This window comes from Monodon monoceros, unplaced genomic scaffold (genome assembly GCF_005190385.1).
Source record: "Monodon monoceros isolate NGI ecotype Baffin Bay Population unplaced genomic scaffold, NGI_Narwhal_1 Super_Scaffold_11, whole genome shotgun sequence".
NCBI lineage: Eukaryota > Metazoa > Chordata > Mammalia > Artiodactyla > Monodontidae > Monodon > Monodon monoceros.
Window position 1 is genome coordinate 39557336 of NW_021703767.1, and position 6000 is coordinate 39563335.

The following is a 6000-nucleotide window of genomic DNA, read 5'->3' on the forward strand; positions in this document are numbered from 1 at the left end:
AGTATAGTTCATTTACAATGTTGTGCTAGTTTCAGGTGTACAGTAAAGTGATTCAGTTATATATATATATATATATATATATATATTCTTTTTTTACATTCATTACAAAACATTGAGTATGGTTCCCTGTGCTATACAGTAGGTCCTTTTTGTTGGTTATCTAATTTTATATATAGTAGTGTGTATATTTTAATCCCAAACTCCTAATTTATTCCTGCCCCCTCCCCTTTGGTAAACATAAGGTTGTTTCCTATGTCTTTGAGTCTATTTTTCACATATGAGTGATATCATATGATATTTGTCTTTCTCAGATATTTGTCTGACTTCACTTAATATGATTATCTTTAGGTCTATGCATGTGGCTGCAAATGGCATTATTTCATTCTTTTTTACGGCTGCATAATATTCCATTGTGTATATATACCACATCATTTTTTATCTATTCGTCTGTCGATAGACATTTAGGTTGCTACCACATCTTGGCTATTGCAAATAGTGCTGCTATGAATATTGGTGTGCATGTATCCTTTCAGATTAGTGTTTTCTCTGGATATATGCCCAGGAATGGGATTGCAGAATCTGTTTTTATTTTTTTAGGGAACATCCGTAATGTTCTCCACAGTGGCTGCACTAATTTACATTCCCACCAACAGTGTAGGAGGGTTCCTTTTTCTCAAAACGTATACAGCTTTATGTCAATTATATTTCAATATAACTGGAGAAAAAATTTGAATAGCTTTAGATATTACCAGAAATGTGGCCTTAGTTTCAGGAAACAGAGACTTTGAATGGAATAGGGTAGAGTGGCCAGAGTAGGCAGGTGGACAGGACAGCAAGCCATGTAGAGGACAGTGATTAGGGAAGTTACCAGGTGGTTGAGCTCTTTACCAAGAGGGCAGGGGCTGGCTGTGCTGTGAGGTGACTAGTAAAATCAGAGTCAAAAGTGTCCTTCAGGGCTTCCCTGGTGGCGCAGTGGTTGAGAGTCCGCCTGCTGATGCAGGGGACACGGGTTCGTGCCCCGGTCCGGGAAGATCCCACATGCCGCGGAGCGGCTGGGCCCGTGAGCCATGGCCGCTGAGCCTGCGCGTCCGGAGCCTGTGCTCCACAATGGGAGAGGCCACAACAGTGAGAGGCCCACGTACCGAAAAAAAAAAAAAAAAAGGGTCCTTCAGATACTCACATGAAGAATGAAAAGAGCACAAACCTTAGCTCCAGACAAAACTCTGAACTTCAGTGTTCTCATGTCTAAGTGGATATAGTTATATTTGTAAGGTTTCTGTGAGGATTAATAAATAATACACGTAAAGCTCATAGGGGAGAACCTGACCCATGCTGAACTTCAAAATGTTCGTTTATTTCCCTATCACAAACCTCCCTCAGCAAGTTGTGAAACAGACAAACTTCATACTGTATATGGAACAAGACCTATCATAGAATAACTAAATACTTAAAAAAAAAACATAATTTGGGGGTCTTTTTAAGAGTTCTGTTCTAAAAACGCACAAGCCAGACATCCAGTCCTGTGAATTCAAGGACAGTCTAGGGCATACGACATGTGAGAGCTGTGCATGGCACATGCCTGTTGTGTTTTGCATTATTCTATTCTCTTCAGCCTGGTGAGATTTAATGGGTAAGCTTATAAGAGTCAGCATGTTCTCCCTGCAGAATGTTTTAAAAACATTCATGCAAGAATTTCTTAGGCAGGGTTTTTTTACAGAGATTATTTGTACTCTGATTCAAGACGCTATTTTTTTTCCTGATGATTTTCAACATCTAGTAACGTGCCACTTCTCTGTCTTATTTACTTCTCTTATGATGTGTTTAGGTCAGAGCACATGGTGCTCATAACAAGCTGAAGATCTCATGTAAAGACTCCGAGGATGAAGTTTCATCTATTTACAATTTAATAAGGAGGCTATTCTTAATCCTCCTAGTTTGATTTGTTTAATAAAAAGTGAGACTTTAAGTATCTCCAGTGGACCCAGCAGAGACATACAGCAAATAACATCACCTGCTTCACCAATTTCTCACTCATTGGAGGTTCATCGCAACTCTCTCTCTTAGTACCTCTGTTTACTATTAGAATATATTCCCGAAACAGTCAGCATGCTCTTTCTGTAGAGTCTGTTGAATTTTTTCTCCTCTAGTAATTTTGGCTGGAATTGTAAGATTTTATAGTACTCTTTATTTATATATTTTATAAAGATTTAATAATAAAGGAATCCAAGTTGGGAAACAGTGAGATGAGATGAAGAGATACCAAGACACTTTTAGCCTGCATCAACAAATCAGCACAGAGTATGTACTTCACAGAGAAATAGGATCATTTGTTCTCATGGAAGATAATGACAAACCATTAGTTCAATGTGTACTTTGAGTTGGTTGTTTGTTGCTTTGCTAGCTTTCCTGGTAGTAATGGCTGATCTGGGCTAATCTAACTACATTCTCTCTGTCAGCCTCTGACAAGTGGAATATATTCACATGAAGTCTGGCCTGGTATGGGTGCAGCTCTGTCCTTGGAATGGAACAAAGCTAAATAGGCCAGGAGGGACTAAAGCCTTGATCTTGGCATCATTAGCACTGTGTTCTAACCCACCGGGCTAATAACCCACAGACAAAGACCAAATGGACTAATAAATCACAGCAGCCAGCATAATCTGGTTTGAATTTGTTTCTCATTTTTAATACATTAGTTTTCTAATTTTATTTAAGTATTTTAGGGTAAATGAAGCCAAAGTCCCATGTTGCTATCATTCAGAAGAGAGAAGGCAGAGAGGAAAGGCTGTGTCCCACCACTTCCCACAAACACTGGGCACAAAGGGACACTGTAGGCTGCACTCTCCCTTGGACAAGAGGTGTAAACCTGGAACACTGAGGGCAAATCATGATTTTTATAGGTAATTTTTTCTTAATAAGCACAAGAGTCTTTGTATTTAAGGAAAACTTTTTGGACCACATTGAAGGCCAATAGCTTTTATGAAACAAAAAAATTACTCCCCTGTTTTGTTGCTTGTTTTTTGCCAGATTGTCATGCATTGTGTTTGTTCCATGTGTCCAAAGATGTGCACACATCTTCAAGTCCTAAAAGTAATTTAGTTGCATCCCAGCTGCCCACTTCTTTCTTACTGTATAGATAGGTCACTGGAGAGGTTGTCTTCACATTATTGTCCCTGTGGCTATGGATGCCTGGAATATATTCAAAATCCCTCCTACTTCCAAGGCACACTATAAGCAGCACTTATTTTAGGAAGCATATCTTAACATTTGAAAATTCCTTTATGCTATTATAATTTGTGTTACTTGCACCTTATATTTGGTGACTTGATTATATGCAATTATTATTGTTGTTCTTTATTTTGCTCTGATCATTTCAATGATCATAACTGCCTCCCTCATGAAAAGATTCAAAAGACAAATTCCTTGAGGGAAGAGGAAGAGTTAGATATTTCTTTGGTGGTTCGCACAGCATGAAAAGTGGGTACAGTGTAACCCTGCTTAGGTTAATTTGAATTGAATGACTGTTGCTGTGATCAGAGAATGTTGTGGATTGTCGATATATAAATGGTCTTGCTTTGGTCTCTTTAAACACCATATAGGAAGAACACAAATGCTAAGGACTTTTTATGTGACTATTAGACAGAAAATATATCTTTCATTATTTTTAGCTTATTTTCATATTTTCTTTAGAATAGTGTCAAAATGTTGGGTATGATGAGTAATACTTTTGAAAATACTTTTTTTTTCATTTTCTAAGGATTTTAACATAAGCAGTCTCTTTAGTATAGTAAAACTGTAGTACAACTGAGATTTCAAGAGATATATATCATCTCCAGTAACTATAAATTATAGTAGCTTATCCTTCATATGTTAGTGTCCAGAGAGACTGCAAAATCAACTCCATCCTGGCAGTATAGTTAGGGACAGACTTCCTGAAATTATCCAATTATAGCAGAAACCAAGATAAGGAAATTAAGTAACAGTAATATTAGCAATAATACTAATAATAACACCAGTAATAATCATAGTTAATCTTTATGTAGTGCCTGCTATGTGTCTGGCATGTCTTAAGCACTTTACATATAATAATTCATTAATCCTCACAATAGATTAGGAAATCAAGTGGTTAAGTAATCACCCAGGCAATCTGTCTCAAAGGGGTATTGAAGAAAGTTGACATGTAATTTTGGCAGTTCTGAATAATTTTATCCATTCTACCATAGGAAGCCACAGTCTCTTGTCTACAACTTTTTCTTATAGCTGAGCAGACGACATTCATCTCTAATGCCTACAATGATATTCTGTGCTCTAGATAGCAGTGGTCTTCACCAGAGGGACAAAAGCATGAGTGATAACCTGTCCCTGTATATATCAACCTGGAATCTTGAGGAGATAGGGACACACACAAACCAACGAAAATAAAACAGTACCTCTGCTGCCTTAATACTTGTCCAGTTTTCTTACTTATAGTATCCAAACATAAATTTTATTCTTTCGTAAAAGTGAATAACTGAAATATTGGCATATCTGCTGCCAACTTTGTAGGATTAAATCTCATAAATTCTCAAGGACTGAACTGTTTGTTTATACTTTCTCTGGAAGCACACCATGTTCTTTACGGATAATAACAAATATTTTTAAAAATCTAAAAGTAATTTCAGAGCATTTGATAATCAGGTCATGACGTAATCAACTTCAGATATGCTACAAATATGAGGAACTTGATATGAACAGATGGGAGAGATAAAGCTATTCTTGGGCAATGTGAGATGCAATATTGAATATTAATTGTTACTTCCAGCTCAGGAAGTGTGCAAAACCTAGCCATTAACTACAGCATTGCTCCTCAAAGTGTAGTCTATGGTCCAGCAGGATCATTATCATCTGGGAGCTTGTTAGAAGGAGAAAACCTCAGGCCTCGGCCCAAACCTGCTGAATCTGAAACTGCACTGTGATAAGATCTTCAAGGTGATTTCTATGCGTGTTAAATATGAGAAACACCAAACTGGAGTGTTTCTCTATGGCAGTTTATATATTACAAAATCATGTTCCAGGCATTCACGTCATTTCATATCCTCATTCTGCCTATGAGAAAGTTAGAATATGTACATGTTTTTTCATGATAAAACTGTTGCTAAGAGAGATATTCTCCTGGGCCAAATACATAGAGAAGGTGCCTAAACCTAGATCTTCTAAATCCAAATCCAGTACCTTGTCCATTCACAACAAACCATCTATAGTTGTCAAAACATTTTTAAGTTGGGTCCTTAGAAATGCAAAAGTGTTGCCTGTATTTTGTTAAGACATAACGTATTTCCTATTGTAACTCTGCCTTTGGTCCTCCTAAAGGCAGAAAAGGTCATCTTAGTCAGATACCAGTAAATTCATTCACTTCAGGATTTTTTCAGCTTTTTCTGGATACATTCAATGATTTCAGATTAAACTGGCCACTTTCGATTTTCCGCTTCCAGTCCTGCCTGAAGTGATATTAGGCTATTGGGAGTGGGTTGGGATAAGGGACAGGGGAGCAGTGCATCTGCGGCACTATGCCATGCAGGGGAGCCCATGGCTGCCTGGGCTTCTCAGTCCTGACACACACTTAGCCATCTCTACTCATTCTCCCTGCTATGGCGACATTCCTGGAAGGCTGCCGCCTCTCAGCATGCCAGAGAGGGGGCAAGGGCCTGGGTATTCTATCTTTTCCAGTTCCACTTATGCCTGACTTCTGTTGCTCTTTCTCCCTTTTCTAGAACTGACTTTGAAGGTGAGGGTGGGAGGAGAGTGGACAGGGCACCCGAAACTTGCTCTCCTATGCCTTCACCAGTGTCTAATGTTCTAGCTTCTTCTACAACATTTCCCTGTTTCTTCTAGCCCAGAGGGTTCTTATCGAAGTCAGGAAAAACTTGATCTTCTGGTATTCCTGTGTGGCTTTTTTCAAAGCTTAAAAGTCAAGAATTTGATATCTTTGTTGTCCAGTTTCTATAGCTGCTACTCCTCCTTGAG